The sequence below is a fragment of the Thunnus thynnus genome, chromosome 22 (assembly GCF_963924715.1).
Source record: "Thunnus thynnus chromosome 22, fThuThy2.1, whole genome shotgun sequence".
Lineage (NCBI taxonomy): Eukaryota > Metazoa > Chordata > Actinopteri > Scombriformes > Scombridae > Thunnus > Thunnus thynnus.
In genome coordinates this window covers 21,223,506-21,244,226 of record NC_089538.1, presented here as the reverse complement: position 1 = coordinate 21,244,226, position 20,721 = coordinate 21,223,506, and the positions used below count along the sequence as shown (strand labels likewise).

General features: G+C 38.8%; 1 long non-coding RNA gene across 1 annotated transcript in view; it reads left to right on the top strand.

Moving 5' to 3' along the window:
- Nucleotides 1-590: 590 nt before the first annotated feature.
- The window catches only part of LOC137174928 (uncharacterized), a 53,337-nt gene continuing 33,206 nt past the window's right edge, over nucleotides 591-20,721 (top strand). The window contains exons 1-2 of the long non-coding RNA XR_010925504.1: nucleotides 591-673; nucleotides 1,945-2,114. This is a non-coding gene — a long non-coding RNA (uncharacterized lncRNA). The remainder of the gene's footprint in view (nucleotides 674-1,944; nucleotides 2,115-20,721) is intronic.

Genomic DNA, 20,721 nt, shown 5'->3' with positions numbered 1-20,721 from the left:
ACCAGTGCTATGTAAAGAAACTTTAAATTATTAGTATTATTACAAAATTTAGCAAGGTTGACATCTTTTGACCTCACAAATCATCCATCCAATAATTACACCAAGGTTTGATCCCTTATCAGTCTGCTGTTTATATCACTTTAATCTGTAAAGTGGTGCAATAATCTGTTGTAAATCCTGTTTCTAAAGTTGGTATGTGTTAAAAATGTATTTATAGGGTTCTGAGTGCTATTCCCCAGAAAACTGAGGTTATACTCACACTGTTACATTTCTTAGCGGCTAAAGTGAGCACATTTATTTATTTGGAAGTTCTGATTTGTTATTATCCCCATCAGAGTGAACGGAGATTAACTCCAGATCCCTGCATCACAGCATGTTTTTCATTTTCACCACACAGAAAAACATGCACACTGGTTTTGTTCTTAAAGACGTTATTATTATTATTATTTTATCTTTTAATCTTTTTACCACAACCACAGTTGGTCACTCAGTCACTGGAGCAGCTACATTGAGGATTTGAATTATAATTCTATTTAAACTAACAAATATTTTTCATCACTTCCCTGTCACATGACACATGTCCAGTCATGTGTCTTCAAACCAGGAAGTCAATCCTCTGCCTCCCCTTCAGAGAAGTTTTGTGCTTCCATCTGCAAACATCTCTGTGTCAGATGTAAGTTTTTATTCTCTCTCTTTTGGAAAAATGTGTAAAGTTTGTGGTTTTGTGACAATATTGACTTGTTACAGTCATTTACCTGACTGTAACAAGTCTGCTTCTGTTAAACCAGCTGATTTCTGAATGCAGTTCTGCATTATAATGTGAAGATTTATTTGCAGTTACTGTTTTGATGCACAATAGTGACAAAATACAGTCTAACTGCAGGGTTGAACTGGGCTGATTTAATGTTAACTAGTCAATTTAGGCCGATTCAAAGTCAAATACAGGGTGTAGCAGAAACCTGCTGATGTTGTTGCAGCTTCTATTGATCATGTGAAGGTTTGTAAAATCATACGTTAACTAATTCTCCTTTAATTTATATGTGGGGGTTACATATTTAAGCATTCAGGTCAAAATATTAGGTTAGATTGTCGTTGAAAATCCTCAGATGGGCCAATAACTCATCACAAAACTCAAAAATTCATAAGAAAGAGAGAGACTCAAAAAATACACTGGAAGCTGGTAGAGTTCAATGTGAACAGGTTTACTGTGCATATAAAAAGATACAGAGCAAACCGAGACAAAAGAAAAAACCATCATAAAACCTCATATTATATACTTTTCATAACCCCTCCTATCGTGGAGCTTAGTTTCTAGTCTCCACCTCATTTTTAATTAAATTCAGCCATCTGGTCGTTATTTCTCAGGTTCATAAATGACCTTGACGCTTTGGTGATAATACAAGTATGACTTATCTTAGAAATGACTGTCTCAGCATCTTCCACCTTTTTCTCACACTAAAAATGGACCTGGCAGCCTTTAATCATTTCACACAGAAAACCAAAATGCTATATCACATATTAGCCGTCTTGCTAACTCCCTGGGAACTGTCTCTTATTGGCATAATGCTATCTTTGCACTCTCACCGGTACATTCATCACGGGAAGGCAGTTTTCCACCACGAGAATAAGTAAAAGATTGGTCACAAACTCTGACTTGAGAGTTGAACATGTGTCTTTAGAGTTTATAGCAAATATATCCGACCCTCATAGATGTATTTCCTGTTGTATGTTTTGAAAACGACATGATACGTCTCAAGAGTTTTCCTGTTTTGACTATTTCTACTGAATTGCGTTTTGTTTGCTGGGCACATTTTTGATTTTTGCCCAAAACCTGCTTCAAAGGATTTCATTCTAAAAATAAAAAAAAGGTAAAATGTCACAACACATTCCTCAATTTTCCCAAGATACCTTGCTCTAAAATGTTCTCCACACACTGTGCTTTAGATCTCTTGACCTTCGCCGGGGAGTTCAAACAACCAACAAAAAAAAAAAAAGTTACGAGTGAGCGGGACTGAGCTGGAAGGAGGAAGAGGAGCGTGAGAGTAAAGAACGGGACGTCCAGACTTATCCTGAAGGGACTTTTAAAGGAAACGGCTCGGACATTGTGAAGAACAGTAAGTGTGAAGTCACAGGCACCCTCACACATCTTCAAGGTCGTCTTCGAAGGATGTCACCCGCACACACACACACACACACACACTTAAAAACGGTCCCTAAATGTCAAGGAGGGGCTCCTGACATCTAACAAACACACTCAAACTGCTCGTCCATTTCCTGCGCGGGACAGGAAGTTAAACAGGTCAAGGAAACAAAAGGTAACCAAAAAAAAAAACGCCCATGTTTTTCTGAACATATGAGGAGTGAGCAACACCATTACTGTATGTGTGTGTGTGTGTGTGTGTGTGTGTGTGTGTGTGTGTGTGTGTGTGTGTGCAGTGTGGGAGCTGTAACTTTGTCCTGTCTCACAGTTTCCCCCCCCTCAAAGTCGCCAAAAAAAAAAAACAATGCCTGTCTTTGTTCAGCCTGGTAATGTTTGACTTCTGTTGTTGTGTTTTGCTGCGTGTGTGTGTGTGTGTGTGTGTTGCAGTGTGTGGCCTTTATCACACTTTACACACACGCAGGGTGAGATTTTACTGAAACAGTGGGAACGTTATGATTACAAATTAGCATCAATGCTAATAAGATTTCAGGCTGTTAAAAGAGGAACTTTTATTTTGTCTCGTTAAGGAGGATGGGGGGGCTTTTATTTTGCTGGCTCGTTAAAGGCAGCCCTTAACGACCTTTGAGGCTGACAGTAAAAACAATGATGAAGTGAAATGAAGTGTGTGTATGTGTGTGTGTGTGTGTGTGTATGTGTGTTATTGCTTTAATGTGGCAGCTTGCTGGAGATGTTGAGATCCTTTTTTTTGTGATGGAGGACAAAGCTAGAATATAAAAAAGTGTTTTGTTTTGTGCATCAACAACCAGAGGTGGAAAGTAACTAAGTACATTTACTTAAGCACAATTTTGAGGTACTTGTACTTTACTTGAGTATTTCCATGTGATGCTACTTTATTCTTCCTCTCCTCTACATTTCAGAGGGAAATATTGTACTTTCTACTCCACTGCATTTATTTGACAGCTTTAGTTACTTTTCAGATGAAGATTTGACACAATGGATAATATAACAAGCTTTTAAAATATAACACATTGTTAAAGATGAAACCAGTGGTTTCCAACCTTTCTGGCTTTTGACGTCTTACAAAAAGCAGTGTGTAGTCGGGGTCACATTTCACATGTCTATGAGTTGTTAACAGCTCCACCAAATAGTGATTTTTCCCTCTAAACTTCTCACATGCTTTCATTTCAATAAATGTTCAAATGATCCAATATTTCACCAAAAATCAAAGATTTGTGTATCAGAACTTTGTTTTTTCTTCTTTCCTCTCCCATTAATCATCTCACGACCCCTCAGATTTATCCGCTGACCCTTTGGAGGGGCCCGACCCCTAGGTTGGGAACCATTGGACTAAACTAGCTAACTGTATATAAAGTAGTTGAAACTAGCTCCACCTCCAGCAGCTACAACAGTAACATGCTGCTTTAACACTGATGATTCAGTATTAATAATCTAATGATGTCATATATAATAATATATCAGTCAGAGGGACCAAACCACTACTTTTACTGCAATACTTTAACTACATCAAGCTCATAATACTTACAGGATTTTTCATGTAGTACTTTTACTTGTAATAGAGTATTTTTAATTGCTATGTTGGTACTTTTACTTGAGTAAAGGATGTGAATATTTCTCCCTCCACTGTCTACAACAAGGTTATGTTGAATATGTGTGTGTCCCTTCTCGCAATGGTGCCTGAATAGCTTTTTGTGTATTTTTTAAAACGTCTGTATTTGTTTATGTGCATGCAGAGTTTACACTCTTACTTTTTGTTTCTTTCTAATATGTTTGTGTGTGTGTGTGCTTTCTGGTGTGTCTGTGCCCGCCGTATGTGTGTGTTTTTGTTTTAAAGTGTGTACTTCCAGTGCTTTCTGGTGGTCACAGTTACACAATATCCCTCTGTGTTGTTGGAGCAACAATAGATAGTAAAGTTAGTTTCGTACTGTGATGATTGCTCTATAAATCTAAAGTGCACACAGTATTTTTTAGAGCAGCTCATTGTTCATTGTCTCGTATGCGAGCAGCGCTGTTCGGTCGCTGAACTCTTTATCATCGTTACGTCCTTTTAAAATACCTAACAAGCCCACTTGTGCTGTTTGGCAAAGCCGAGTTTGTTTTGGTGACACATCTGAGGGAATGCTAACTTGTCATAAATAGCTCGTAGCTGCAGTCCAGACCACCTTATTCCAGTTCAGCTCGCTTCCAAGACAAGTTCAAGTCAAGTTCAGGTCAAAACTGGGTCCTAGAGGCCAAATCAAGACAGAAATTTCAATAATTTAATCATATTCAAGACCATAAAAGGCATTGGACTACATTCCTCAAAGGTACAATGAAAGAAAAATGATTTTTTTTCATCATATTAATAAACACACTCATAACTCAGATGCTGTATTTCTTTAAAAAATCCATAGATTCACTTTTTTGGCACCTCTTGAGAGTCTGAAATGTGCAGAAACATTGATATATGTAATGTAGAATAATAGGAGTGCATCAGAGTTACAAGTGTTTCCCCTTTTTTCACTGCTGGAATTCAAAAAAACATGTTTTTCTTCTTGTTCTTGGATGTTTGAGCTTCATTGTGCAGACTGATGTATGTGCAGAGTTTCACATCCATCTGCTGAAGGAGAGTTTAAGACGTGTACCTACGAGCCTGATCTGTGACATCACAACTAGTTTGAAGCCAATCGTGGTCCAGTATGCAACATACACACACGTGTGTGATGTGGAAACTTGAAGCCCTCCAGCACTCAAACACTGAGACTTTACAGTGTAAATTTTGTAATTCTTAAGGATTTTACCCAGGTAATTATACTTTCTGGTAATTGTGTAAAAACACAAAGGCCTATCATGAGTTCTTCTTCAGTCTTCTTTATCAAAATGATTATAAATATTAAATGTAGCATCCTGAATCCTCTAAGCTCACGGTGAGAATGAACTTTACAGTGAATGTAAAGTGAGTAGGATTTTAACCAGGTAATTAATTGGTAATTGTGTAAAAAACAAACATATCAGTATTTTATATATCTTAAAACATGTGTAAAGGGGATCTTTAATTTTAAAAACACCTATCATGTGTTTAGCATGAGTTCTTCTTCACTATTCTTCATCAAAATGATTATAAATATGAAACGTAGCATCCTGAATCCTCTAAGCTCACAGTTTCTTTAGTTGCGCCATAAACAGACACACAAAAGTTGCTCTTTTGTTGCACTTCAGAGTAGCTGCTCGAGACCTGTTTGCTGCCCACAGTGGTTGATAAATGTGTACTATTAAAGCACCAGTAACCACCAGTAACCACAGGTGTTGACAAATCAACCATGATTGAACTTTTAAGGATAATAACTTGTAGAACTTTTACCACACATACAAACTTTTCATCAAATTCAATTGAAATTGTTGAAAGATCGCCTCCAGACTTGTTTTAAGACGTATAATTTGTGTCTTTTAAGGTTTATAGTTCAAAAAAAGTTCAATTAGCTCATTAAAAATTCTTATAATTGCATCTCTTCCTTCTCCCTCATCCTAAATATACTAATATGCAAACATTTTTCATTTCAGAAGCTTCCACATCACACTCGTCTAAGTTGTATACTGAACCCACGATTGGCTGCAAACTAGTTGTGAAGTCACAAATCACGCTCACGCCTTTTAACTCAGATTTAGGGAGGGCACTGAGAAAAACTTTTCCACTTTCAGCAGATGAATGTGAAAACAAAGTGAACATACATCATTCTCCACGGAGACGAGGGGGAAAAACATCCAAGTGAAGGAACAAGAAGAAAAACATTTTTGAGTGAAGGGGGACTTTATCATATTTTTTTCGATATCCAGATAAATAACAAATATGCAAAAAAAAAACTGGGACCAAATATCTCCATGGCTGAGAAATATATCCAAACTCTTCAACTTTGAGTTACCTTTCTGTCTCTTCTACATGTGATCCCTAAACCAAACAAACCCGTTCCTCTAGCATCTCGTGCACGGTATTTCCTCCTTTTTTCACAAGATTTTGTGAGGGCGTTCTGGGTCTCTGCAGACGTTGGGCCACCCTGCCTTCAATATTCCCCTCATTTACCTTTTTTTTATACCTCACACATTATTAAACCTTTCCAGACTCTTCAATGTCACAACCTTTATTGATACCACTCGATGCCAGCAGCCCCAGGACCACCGTGTCTGTTTTAGTGAAGGAGGTTTCTCCTATCGTACTGAACCTGTCTGCGTGTATTTTACATGTGAGTTAATACCCAGTGAGCGCGATCGTAGTGAGATTGTAGCTTTTGTGCGTCCAGGTTCGGGGGGTCTATAACTCTCTAAGTGGTTTCTGTCTGGGGAGAGTCGGTGCCAACAAGGAGAGACGAGCCTCGGCTTAATATTTTCATCCACTCATGATGTGGTTAGCTTCCCTGCTTTGTGTATATGTGTGTGTGGGTGTGTGTGTGTGTGTGTATCATCTCCTACCTTATCCTGAAACATTAGAAGTCTGCAGAATGTGGACTTGTGGAAAACACTTTCCAGCCAGAAAGTTTTCTAAATCCATTTACTTCATTTCTTTATTCCTCCTTTTTTTTTTTCTTCACTCGCTCCCTTTCTCCTCAACCGACTCCGTTTCCTTCATTTTCATGGCTTTATTTCTTATTAAAGTGGAATAACTCATGCTCTCCTTTTATTCTTTTTTTTTTATTTTTTGGTTTTACTTCCCTGCTCTAAGCCCCTCTCGCCATACTCCTCGCTAATTTTATAGGTCTTTCTTTCCTTTCCTTCCGTCCTTCAGCGTTGTATTTCTTTTAATTAAATGTTCAGTTTATATGTAATTCCTAAAGCCGGGGCTTATAGCGGTGTAATAAAAGTTAAATCGGTATAGACTAAATGTTTGGATTCATAGCGGCTCAGGATGATAAACGACCAATCAAACGACCGGGATGCAGGCCAGCTTCATGATGTAACATCCTGTTGCGCTAAATCCTTTTATTTGAATGTAATTTGGACTCTTTTCTTTCATTCTTTCTTTTTGCATTCTTGACTTAATGCTAAACACACACTGCTTCGTGAAACTCACCTCTGTAAATGCGAGCAGGAAAAAAAAAAAAAAAAAAAAAAGGGGGGTCCTTGACGTCAGAGAGGAAACGGCCAAAAACATTATTCCAATATGTTTTTATTGCCGCGATTATTAGATTTCATAAAATAAATCCATTTTAACCGAGTTTACCGCTTGTTTTCTCTGCCTGTTGCAGGATTTAAGCCTGTTTTATGTGTATCTGTGTGATCGCTCACAAACTTTAACCCTTAAACCCCTAATCTTTTTCGCATCTGTGCCTATTTCTTCACCGTTTTAATGGTATTGTGACATGTTTGCATGTTCAAAGGCGTCTGCTATAACAGAGCTACACATTGGTGCTAATTGAGCTCGGCTCAGTTTCCATCGGCGGCCACTTAACAGTAAAACTATTTCCCTTACCTCAGCATGAGCCTAGTCTACTCTAATCTGCTGACCCACTCTGTATGTGTGTGTGTGTGTGTGTGTGTGTGTGTGTGTGTGATGGGAGGGTATTAGCATGTATTTTCCACATGCAAGTGTGGTTTCTGTCATGCTTTCATTTTTTTAATTGCGCGTCCAAGCGGTGTTTCAACGTCTGTGTTGTCTATGAGTTGTCTTTATCCCATTAAGCTGCACTTATTGCTTTCATGCTTTTACAAGAGTAAGTTTAAAGTTTTAATCCTTAAGATTTTTAATGATATCGAACCCCATTTTTGATACCATTTATGGTCAGCATTTTTTCAGCATTAGCCGTTCAGTGTTTTAACATTCAATAATTACCCTTCTTTATTGTAGCTTTCATTGTCTGCAGAGGGAGAGAAGGTCAGGTTGGATAGATGGGTTAACAAAATGTCAGACTTTAACACGTGAAGCTGCTGTTCATTTCTTACCAATAGTCCAAATTTGGTCTTTTTAACCATAACCAATATTTTTTAAATGGCTGCAAAGTGACAGTACTGCATAAACACAGACAGAAGTAGACAAAAGCCAACGAAACAAACAAAAAAAAAACTAAATGAAATTAAAAAAATGAGAAAATGATGTTAATGCAAGCCAGTTATCGCTGCTGAGAGCGGTGGTTCGGGGTGTGTGTATGAATGTGTGTGTGTGTGTGTGTGTGTGTGTGCTATTTCTAACTGAAAGATAAAAGACAGACGAGAGAAGGGTGACTAAGCAATTAAATAAAAACTAGATTGAAAACAGGATCATTCTCTAACCTTAACCACGTGCTTATTATTATAACCATGATGACAAAGCTCCTCAAGCCTTAAACGATAAGGCTGGCGATTATCTGTACTTTTCTTTTTGTCAACAAATCTCATGCGCGGAGCCAAACCAATAATGAATTGATCTACTTACAAGTATTATGTGTGTGTGTGTATCCAAAGCTGTATATCTTACTCCTCTGTACTGTAGACCTCCGTTATTTTCCAAAAAACTATTAAAAACACGTTAGTGAGCCACACCGCTGCACCCGGGTCACATGTTCCTTCATCATGGAGATTATGGTCACGATAGTTTGTTTGGAAACGTCTAAAAAGACTAATAACGGCGATCATGTTTTCAGTCTCCGGAGAGTAGTTCTGTGTACTGTAGACGCAACTGAGCATGTGTGGGAATGTGGTTTGTTTAAAGAGCTTCGCTAGCTTGTTGTGATATCACAACCTCTTGACTTTGTACCAAACAATGGAGGTCTATGGCACAGAGGAATATGATATATCAGGTTTTGGATACACACAGAATACTTGTAAGTGGTTTGGCTCCGCACACGAGCTCTTATCCTTTAACGAAGTATTAACTGAAACCCAAACCATCTTTTTTTGTAAACTCAACCAGGTTGTTTTTGGTGCCTTAACTTAACCAGACCTTAGCGTTGTTACAGTACATCATAAAACTGATTTATTTTCCAGCAGTGATTTGTTTTTGCTCCTGCCAATAAGGGCTTTTAGATCATTTTTTCATGTTTTTAAAGGGCGACGTTTTTATTAATTTTGAAGGATTTGTTGGTGTGACTCTGCTACAGTGTGTATAGTACGAAGGTGTGTCGAACGCTTCATGTATGCAGCAGCGCAGCGGTGAGATTACAAGGACCATTGTGGCTCTGAAACCTCCTACTGTGAGTGTTATGACTCTGACACATGTGGCCGACACACACACACACACACACAGGATGTTTCACATACTTTATTAATTTAAGGTTTTATGGTAAATGTAGACTGTAATCATGCAGCCTGTGGTACAGTGCAATTGTATGTGTGTGTGTGTGTGTGTGTCGGTCAATGTTGTTACTGTTTGTACTCTTGACTAAGGTGACCACACACACACATACACACACACTGCTCTCCTGCTGTTTTAGGAGCCATGGTTTTGATCGAGCAGACCGAGGCCTCTCACTGGTTGTTGGCAGATGTCCAGCAGCCAATCACAAGCCTCCGCCAATTAGAGAGCCAGAGCCGAAGGTATAGGGAGCAGCAGAACATGACTTTTACAGGCCGGTCTGCGGGCGTACTGTATGTTTTTACCATCATACATGTTATTAAGCATGTGTGTGTGTGTGAGTGTGTGTACGCGGAGGTTGTTTGTCGTCATGTAACTGAAATTTTTATGCGAGCCCGTGCACGTACGTACATTTGTGTGTGTGTGTAACCGCACATTTACCCATTAAGATAACAGCACTGTAGCGCTGCCAAGTACGACTTTAAGACTATTAGTCAGTACAGTTCTTCTTTGTGTGTGTGTGTGTGTGTGTGTGTGTGTGTGTGTGTTGTACTCATGGCCTTTATCACGGTTCCACCATCTGATTTAGTGTTACCCCCCTGGAGGTGTGTGTTTTTAAAGCAGCCCTACTGTAGGAGTACAGAGATTAGCTGACTAATAAGGGGATTCTGGTTCGTGTGTGTGTATATGTGTGTGTGTGTGTGTGTGTGTGTGTGGGCTGTCTAGACTTCAAACCTCAGCATATTAGGAGTAATCAGCTCTAAATTCCCATCTTTAGCTCCCACTTGTATGAAATCATGTTTCATCATCTTTGTTGTTATTTAGTGGCAGTACACGATTACATTTGGCATCTTTGTGCTACAATAAACACAATAATCCATCATCGTCTGTGGGAAGCCAGTGAGGGATTATATCCTTGTTGTTCAAGTGACATTTTGGACCAACTACAGGTGATGAGTTCAGCAAATACTTCATAAAGTTAGAGTGACAGTACACATCATGGCAATCAAGACCAGTTGCCTTTTTATCATAATTTGATTCGTTTACTGTGAACTTTAAGGTACTTTCAGATAGTGAGCGATGGCAGCTGTGCAGGTCTCAGACAGCGGAGATCAGTGTTCACATCCTGAGTCCCACATCTGGTTTTTACACAACAACAAAAAGCACTTTTGGTTGAAGGTTAGAGAAAGATCGTGCTTTCGTTAATGTTAGTCGAGTAAACATGTTTGTGTGTGTCTCGCGCTTCGAGCCACATCTGACTTTCTCGCTGTTTATCCATCTCACCAGAACAGCAAGTGCCCAAACAAAACCGAGAAAAAGGTTTAATCATTCTTTTAGTTGCTACAACCGGATAATGTAGGAAAACAGATGAAACACATTGACAGTGAACTAATGATTTGCTAATTTGTTCCATATCAACATATTGTGACTTGGCAGATACGTTAATTAATGTTTCCCCTGTTATGTTCCCTGTAACGATGCTGCCATTATGTTTTGTGATGTATTTGCTGTTTCAGATTTGTAGTTTATAGAAAGAGCTGCAGCCGCTGCTCCTCTTGATGGAGATTAAACTCTTTTCAACTTGTCACTGCAGCTCGCTGTGACACCACGGCAACCACAGAAACCACACTGAAGAAAACAATACAGAGGCTGATTGTACTGGTATCCGAGTTCCCTATTATATCAATTGTGTCACCATTTCCTTTTATTTTAAGGTTCAAGCTGCTCTATTTGGATATGTGATGACATTAGAGTTGGTGTAAAGCAGCAGCTTGTGAATATGGTTCATGTTACTGGTAGATTTGGATGTAGATTGTAGTTGCTGCTGTTGCCAGGTAGCAGACGAAGTGGTTACCGCTTGTTGTCTGTCAGTGGACCGTCTGCTGTTTTCTGACTCTTGCATATTCTTTTAAGTTGTGACCACCCATTACATTTGGTCCAAATGGCAATTTAAGGATGATAAATTAATGATAAATGATCCCTTTTTCAATGTTAAAGACCCCTCCAGACATAAAAATACTCTATTTGGAACAATAATGTGTGTCTGATGTGGTTTTCACCAAAAAAACCAGTGTAATTACCAAGTAAAAATCCTTAAAATGACATCTCCTCTTTCTATCTATCAATCTAAAAATTCAGAATCTATGAATATGTAAATATATATTTCACTTCAAAAGTTGAACTGTTGGACACAAGATGTCTCTGACTTCACTGTGAAGTTCATTCTCAGTGTTTGCAGGCTTCAAAGTTTCCACATCAGACTTGTGTAAATTGAATATTGGACCAGGATCGTCTCCCAAACTCGTTGTAATGTCACAAATCCTACTCGTAAGCCCACCTCTTAAAATTGGATTTTCAATGAGCGCAGAGAAACTTTCCTTCCTTCAGCAGATGAATGTGAAAACAAATCATTCTGCACAAGAGAAAAGAGAAAAACATCCAACTGTAGGAAAAAAAGAAGAAAAACACATTTTTTTTGAGAGAACATACAAATAAAAAAATCTAAGAACATTTAATGTAAAATTGAAATAGAAAATACTCACTGACCTACTACACACATACCGATACACGCTCCCATTGACTGCTAAAGACCATTTGTATAAAAAAGGGAGGAAAGAATAAATAAATGTTTGCAGTAGCTGGAAAGATATCAAGTCCTTATTGGAGGGGCTGCACACATAGACACATGCACACATGCACACGCACAGCAAGTCTTGCAGTACCAACACAAATAACAGCGCCAAAAAAAATCCTCTTGGTAAAAATGTAGAGCAGACTGCCAAGGCCACGGTCCTCCCTTTTTATCACAATAAATCCACCCAAAAAGTTGGACTGGTGTGTCTGCATGTGTGTTCGTGGGCGGCTGTCTAAGCGCTGCCTTTGTTTTCCATCCCACTTATAAAGGTCAAAGCCCTCGGGAGTCATTATATCACCCCTGATATTAATGTCTATGAGCCGAGAATATTACACTGTGTGTGTGTGTGTGTGTGTGTGTGTGTGTGTGTCCGAGCCATGTGTTTTTACTAATATAATTTGTCTGAAAAGTGCAGTTCATTATTTTTGTGAATGCTCGTGTGTGTGTGTGTATTTTTTTTTGTATTTTTCCAACTTCGTTTTGTTTTGTGATCGCACAAACTGAACACTGTTTCTCTGCACCAGTAAATGTGTGTGTATTTAACAGGATATGGCTCATGACTGTGTCTGTGTGGCTGGCACTTGTTTCTGGAAATTGAGTCGATATTCAAAGTACTTTTAGTATTTTTTTAAAAATAATCGATGTGAATGTGTCTGAATCAAAACCACAAGTTAGAGAAGGATTGTTTTCATGTCGTGACTTCACACGTTTGATTCTGGATGTTTGCTTTTTGTCTTCTTTGATTTCTTCTTTGTTTGTTGTTGGTAAAAATGAAGCTTCCATGCCAGTTTAAATCAGGATACGATAAATTGGGTTTGTCAGAAATTAAAATGAAACAAATGCAGATCAAAAGATGAATACAGACAGAAAGAAAGTACCTGTGTATACATTTATCTCATTGCTAACAGCTTTCAGGTTTATTTAAAGAGGACATATTATGTACATTTTTTCTGGGGCTCTGCTGGAATATCTTTTGCATGATTTACAGTTCAAAAAACTTCTTATTTAACTTATACTGGCTGTTTATGCAGCCCCTCAGTTCAGCCTCTGTCTGAAACAGGCCGTTTTAGCTCCTGTCTCTTTAAGGCTGAGCCCACTCTGCTCCGATTGATTAGTTTCCAGAAGTTGCCCCTCGGCAGACCTCTACGGGCTTCGGCTGCTACATAAACAGACAATATTAGTAGGATTTCACTTCTTCTTCTTCTCAAATGCATATGTACATGTTTGAGCCTGAATCTGATACAAAATATACAAGTGGACAACCTTAAAGACAAAGGACAGCCATTTGTGAGTATGTGCGAACATCAGATTGAAGGAGGAATTAGTGGTAACTTTGCAAATGAAGCATTCAGAGCACATTGAAGCCCTGGCTTTTGACTTGAGGGTGCCATTTTTACAAACGTTCACCTCAAGTTTTGGACCTTTGACATGTTTAACACAGACATCTGACATCATAACAGTAAAAAGACTGTAGTCAACCAAAGAAAGTTTTGGTTGATTGAAATTATACCTACTCTTCAACCAATCAATTGGTCAATGAGGAAGAAAAAAGCGATGTTCACGTAATATAGTAAACAAGTCAAGTTAGCCCTCCAAGCTAATACCTACTAACTATGCTAATGTTGTAGCGTAGTTAGCATGCTACGTTGTAATCAGGTGATATCATGGGGATATCTAGTGTCAGCAACATTTTTTGCAGACACTAAATATCAAACAAAAGCCAGAGTCTGTATCATATTAAGTTACTGTGAGCTGTAGATGTTCCACTTCCAAGCAGAAGGCAGAAGATAATGTTATCTCAGAGCCTGACAAGCCCGGGGAAGGCCTGTCTTCCTCCAGGCAGCTCTCCAGCTCCTGCCTCTGTCTCAGATTCACCCTGGTCAGCGCTGTCTCTTCTGCCTGCCGCTGGTTGTGCAGCGCTATCTTCTACTTTTTTGCGTTTTATGGCAGGTGGAACCAGTGTTAAGGTGTATTTCAGCCACCTACCATGTTGGAGTGTTAACCAGAGTTATCTAACCCCAGAAACAAACACAGCACTGTCTTTTCGTTAAACTTTCAGGGGTTGGAAGCCCCGGACACAGCTCCCAGGGTGTAACTGTCCGACCAATGAGAATCTGATCCGACAAGAGTATATCAACCAACCAATCGACCAGTTGACCAGGAGACTGCAACCCTACAGTTTTGACCAGTACACTTGACATCTACCGGGGTAAAGGACACTGTGTGAGACGCAGAAGTTCATGTTCATGTTCAGCACGATCAACCCTCCTGAATGAGCTCTCAGTTACAAGACGATGTCTCTATAGCAGCCAGGGGAAACTACTCCTTCAGGCGATGTAAACGTAGGAGCGGGGTTTTCATTATATTTTAAGAGTCGCCCCTGTTATGTTTTTACAGCCCAGTTTGCTACAATATAGTCTTTCTCCACAGTGAGTGAATGGGAGCCATATGGAAAACACAGTACTGTACCTGAGCTGCTATTTCAGTCACACAGACAGGGTATTGTACTGTAAGGATGGAGAGACAGAAAGAAAGAAAGAGGAGGTAAAAAGAAAAGGATGAAGGTGGATGTAGAGGAGGAAAGTAGTGAGATGGGGGAGGAAAAAAAAGAGGAAGATGACACTTCTGATGTGTGAACCCAGAGCGGTAATACACGCTAAAATCCACTTAGTAGAGCGACATTACAACATTGAGGTTTGGCTAAGATACAAAAACAGAGAATGATGAGTAAGGAAAGAAGGAGGGAAGATGACGGTGAAGATTAAATAAAGGAACATGAAGAAAAAAGAAAAGAATAAGGTGCAGAAAGAGGGAATGAAGTAAAGCAGGGAGGATGAGTGGACAAAACCAATGATGTCAAGGAAATAACAATATAGAGGATGAAATGAAGAAAGAAAAGGGAAGTTGAGAAGGGAAAGGAGGAAATTGAGATGCAGAGGAGCGATGAAAGGTGTGCAAGAGAAGAAAAGATGTTTAAAAACAATATAAAACCTCTTGTGGTCTATTTGGAAATGAACACATAACTTTATTGATATATATTGATTAAAAAACAGCTTCAGACACTCTTAAGCTTCTAACAGGAAGACACTTCAACCAGTTACTTCATTTAGTTTTACTGGTTTTCCAAGAAGGTTGCGATTCAGTATTTAATGGGGATTGGTATCATTCATCATTTTATCAATAGCAATATTGATACTGATACTGCTTATGGATACCGACACTTATTGATACTCTTATTGATACTTCTCTCCAGAGTTTGGTGCAAAAAATAAAGACATGACATGAAAAGATGTGAAAAGATACAACAGTTATTTATTCACATCATCATAACAGTTAAATTAGAAGTGCTGTCCTGAGTGAATAACTACTTATTTTTATAATGATCAGGGTTGTTGTCGTCCAAAGAAAATGTTGGTTGACTGAAATTCTACCTACCCTTCAATCAATTGATTGGTTGATTGGGAAGAAAGCTAATGTGTGCTAACTACGCTATGTCGTTAGGAGGTAATATCTAGTGTCAGCAACATTTTTTGCCAACACTTGATATCAAACAAAAGCCAGAGACTAAATCGTATTAAAATGATTGGCATTTTACTTGATAAATTACTTAAAAGATAAAAAATTTATCAAAATAGTGGTCAATTAATTTACTATTGACAATCTAATCACTTAATGGACTAATTACCTGTGAACAGTGCTATTAGGGTTTAAGCTTTTATTGTCATTCCAACATATTTGTACATGTAAAGGAACTAAATTCACATTAGTCGGCCACGGTACAATAATATATTAAAAAAAATCCAGCGCACATTAAAATCATACAAAATATGGGAATAAAATACTGGAAATACCAAATGTAACAAAATAATAAATAGTAGTATTTAATAAAAATAAAGTATACAAATAAAAAAGTACTTAAGTATGAAAAGTACCAAGTAATAGCAGCAGCATTAAAGTGAAATACAGGGTTCTTAATGCATGTAGAAGGATTTTAACGTGGCCTCCATAAGTTGTGAAACAAACACAAACACCTGAAAGACACACAGAAGAATCTGTCGACCCTCACAGGAGTCAGACAAGTCATGTGACACCTTTGCCAATGATTGAAATCATTAATTAAACCTTTAATTTATACAGAATGATCCAATGAGAGCAGTTCTTTATTTGTTTGGGGGTCGTGTGTACAAAACAATAAAAGCAAAGGCAAAAATAAGACACTTAGACAAAACTGCAAATAACTGGAGGCCCAGCAGTGAAGCATCGGGTTAATATTTTAGTCATAACTTGAACTGAACAAGGAAAATAGGAAAAAACTACATCACCAGTTGGGAATTGAACCTGCACTTTCGAAGCTAAAGGAAAACGTCCACCTGCTCGACCTGCACTGCTGCTGCCTGTTACCTGTCATGTCTCCTCTCACAGATGTGACACATGCTTTTCTCTCACCGTCGGCGCATGTGACCCGAAGTCTTAATGACCACGGGATCAAAGCTTCAACACACGGGGGGAAAGGACTGTGGCTGCAGCAGCCAGTCCACATCCACGCCTGCAGATTCAAGGCGAGGGAGGCCAAGGATTTGGTGAAGTTGTGGCGCAGCTGTGCGACACATGGAGTCCAGACCATGAATAAATTAAAACACACACACACACATACACCACGGAGAAACGAGAGAAGCAAGAAACTGGAAGAAATGGGGGAAAAGGGAGGAGAAGAAAGAAGGTGAAAGAGTCCTGGGGTGGAACTCTGCGGCGCCATTTATTCAGAGGAAAGACGTAAGAACGGCGAAGAACTCTGACTCTGCATCGATTAGGGGGATTACTAAACGGAGGCTGACGCACGGTTGGACAGGAGAACGCACACAAACTTTCTAAAATACCCCCATAAAGCTCCCACATTGCTTTCCAGAAAACAGGAAGACAAAAAAATGGGAACACACGCATGCACACTGTACGCAATGACGCACACAGTGACACACATAGATCGCATATACACATAATCACATGCAGTGACGCATGCCTGCATAAATATTTCCTAATGCAAATGCACACACGCACGCACACACTTGATTGGCACTCACTGAAACATGCTGGCAGTTTGGATACACACACACACACACACACACATGCACTTTGTAAGCTCATGTATTTATGCCGGTGATCCGGTAATGTTAGCAGACCTGCGGCGTCCACTTGTCGGTCTTTATCTGTCAATCAGATTAGGGAAAGTTGAGAAAAGAGTGACGGCTCTTGAGCGAAGCAAAGGATTTCTGTTTCAAACATGAAATCCTTCGCTTCAAGTGTGGACTGTCTGATTGATTTATGTTGACAAAATCGTTATGGAGGGTGTACTGTATGTTGACGTCGCTTTTTCATGTGGAAAAATGCCGCCTCATCACAACAGATGGGCAAAATAAATCCATGGTGGATGCTTTGAATGCGTACAGTAGGGCAGTGAATGTTAAGGTGGACAGTCAGCGGTTTGTATAAGTTGAAATGTGAACGAAAATGTGCTCCTGTCATATATAATGATTAACGGTCATACAGGAAGAGTTTGAAGGTGACCAAGATGGAGTCCGAGCAAAAAAAACAAGAAGAACAAAGGTTTAGTTTCCTCAAAAATGTAAAACTATACCTGACAGAAAATGTGAAAAGTATTCCAGATTTAATTAATCAATTACAGCATCTGTTCTCTTTAATTAATTAATGTTTTTGCAACACAGTCACTGACAAATGAATGTACTAAAAAATAAATAAAGATAAATTTAAGTTTCTGCACCAGGATCCTCATTATCTCCCAGATTTCCAGTGATCCATTTGATTCTTTCTGCTATATTCTTCAGCTGTTTGCAACCAAATTCTTTAGATTTATTAGCTCGTTATAATTTAAGTTGTTTTTCTAATGTAAATGCATTAATTGATGACGGATGGAGTTGCACTGTCCAGGCTTGAAAAAGTGTACCAAAGCATATTTATTTATTTTAAGAAATTCCATCCATTCCTTTCAACATTTTCCTCTAGATCAACTTTGTCCTTCAAAGCTAATTTAGCTCCACATCTGAACTGTTGATAGAGTTCGTATAGAATTCACTGAGCCTCTTCATCTTCTTAGCAGCAAGAAAGGAACATCTAGTCCACTTACTGAGAGTTTTACTCCTTATCTACTAATACAAATCATCAATATACAACATCAGTGAGTGAGGCTACAGTATGTGGCTGCTGTCAAACAGAGACTCTGGATAGCGCTGACCAAGCTAATCTCATTAGCTTTATAGGCTAGCAAGAGATGAGTTGGCACAAATGAGAGGAACGTTCAGACAGATTGAAACAAACAGAGGCTCTGATGGTTCGTTCCTGCTTATTTATGAGTTTCACAGTGCAGATTTATGAGAAGATGTTTTGATATTAAATCTACGCTTGAATATGTTTTATTATCATCATCATCTCAGGGTCACAGTCACAGAGTTTGATGTCTGGAGCTTTTTTTTTTTAAAGACGAAAACTTTACAAGCGAACGAGGCACAAACTGTCCAGATTTTAAATGCGAGTGAGACTCTCACTAGTCTCGCTTCACTCTTACTAACCATCTGCCAGATGTGTGTGTGTGTTTGGAGGTCAGGAGAGCATGATGGAGGGAAGAGGCGGAGGAGAGAAATGTGGGATATAGAGGTATAATTTCACACCTGTCAGGTTCACGGCCTCGGAGAAGACGACAGGCTAGGGAGACGAGGGAGAGGTGAGAAGTCCGAACAACTCTTTTTCTTCCTCTTCCTCTCTGCTTTTGTTTAAAGAACACATGCAGTCGATCCTGCGAGACGTTTATGGCTGTGTAGAGATAGAAAGGTTCTAGCAAGGTTCACTGAGAGAAAAGCCCTAAAAAAATCTTTATTTATAAATTAAATATATCTTACATCAGGTATGTAAGGGTTTAACCTGAACTAGATAAGCATGTGCAGAAGATCAGTGATGGTATGAATGAATGGACTCCTAACTAATACACTAATTGACATTTTTACATCAATAATGGATAAAATAACATATAATACAGGAAGTGTTGTACCCACAAAGCAACTGTGAACGCTTCATTTCTCCAGAGCTTTTTTTTTTTAGCATCTTTCAGCTCATTGTTTTGGTTTTATAGCCTCAAAACTTTACTGTTTTGGTTCACTCTCACTGCTCTCATCAACCCAGTTTCTAGACACAGCAGACAGCTGTTTTCACCTGTGTTATTATCAGATATTTTAGGATACTGAGACGTAACCAGTTACATGATGTATGAGTCAATAACTGGACATGTTCTTGAAGCAGCGTCTGGAGCACAGCAGGAATTTTGGTAAACTCCTGAGCCACTGTGGAAATGATATTACAAGCAACAGTATGCTGTGCATTAAGTCAGCGTTATTGCTCTGCTGGTAAGATGATGGTTTCCCATTCGGACCAGCACACTGTTTGACCTCATTTTGGGACTTTCTCTGGATGAGACAGAGTTTAGGAAAGCAGCTGTGCAGCTTATCAGAGGTGGAAAAAGGTGTACGTTCGCCAAACCAGCCTTTAAAGTGCTCATCCTCGAAGCCTCTTCTCTTGTAAAACCAAAACCGTTTCACAACACTTGTGTTAAAGCATAAATCTCACCTTCAAACAAACATTAACACCCACTTTCCTAAACTTTCAGTGGGAAGCGTTCTGAGATGTGGGGTACAAAACACATACATGTAATCCAGTCAACCTAATCTATGAATAACATGATATTTTGTTCTCATAGCACCATTTTTCTTGTAATTCTGTGACTATTTCTCAAATATTATGTGTTTCTTTCCAAATATTCAACTGTTCTTCTTCTTAATATTACGCCTTTTTCTTGTAAAATTACAACTTTTTCCTCAACAGGCCTCTAATACTTGTCATCGTAGAAAACAAAGCTAAAAGGAGAGTGAATATTAGATTTGTGTATATGTGTTAATAGGCAACTATTTGCTAAAACACTCTCATATAACTGCAGGATTTATGCTCTCATATCCCTGCACTTTTACATTTAAATGAAACGTTGAAATAAAGTTGCATCTTTGAGCTCCCAGGCCCGATCTCGGTTTTATCAGTCCCGAAAAATGCCAAACTGCACATTTTATGACTGCAGCTTCATCATAAATACTGCTTTCATCCTGATTGAATAAAAAAATGAATCTATAAACACAGCTCACAAAGATCGTGGGAACAAAAGGTGAACCTCCTTCAAATAAGGAACAAGATTATGTTATTAAAATATTGGCACACAAGATAACAATATAGTTTTCAAAGCATATAAACCATGACACGCTTTGAAAATTATACTGCTATCGTGTGTACAAATGCTCCAGCAAAATATCGGATAGTATAAGATGCTAATAAGAAAAAGATTTTAAAGTAATGAGAAAAAGATATCAATAAGAGATTTTTTTTTCTGTGATGAAAGCAGTGTGTTTCTGTGTTGAGCCTTGCCCCGGTGTTGAACTGTAGGTCTGTGCGTGATTATGAGAAGAGAGAAGAATGTGTTTCACTAACAACACGAGCCCCGAGGACGGTACCTTCCCAGGCTGTAAAACACATTCTGGTGCTGTACACACACACACACACATACACACACACTTATACACACATACATACACCATCTTTGAGATGGACGCCCTGCTGGTTTCA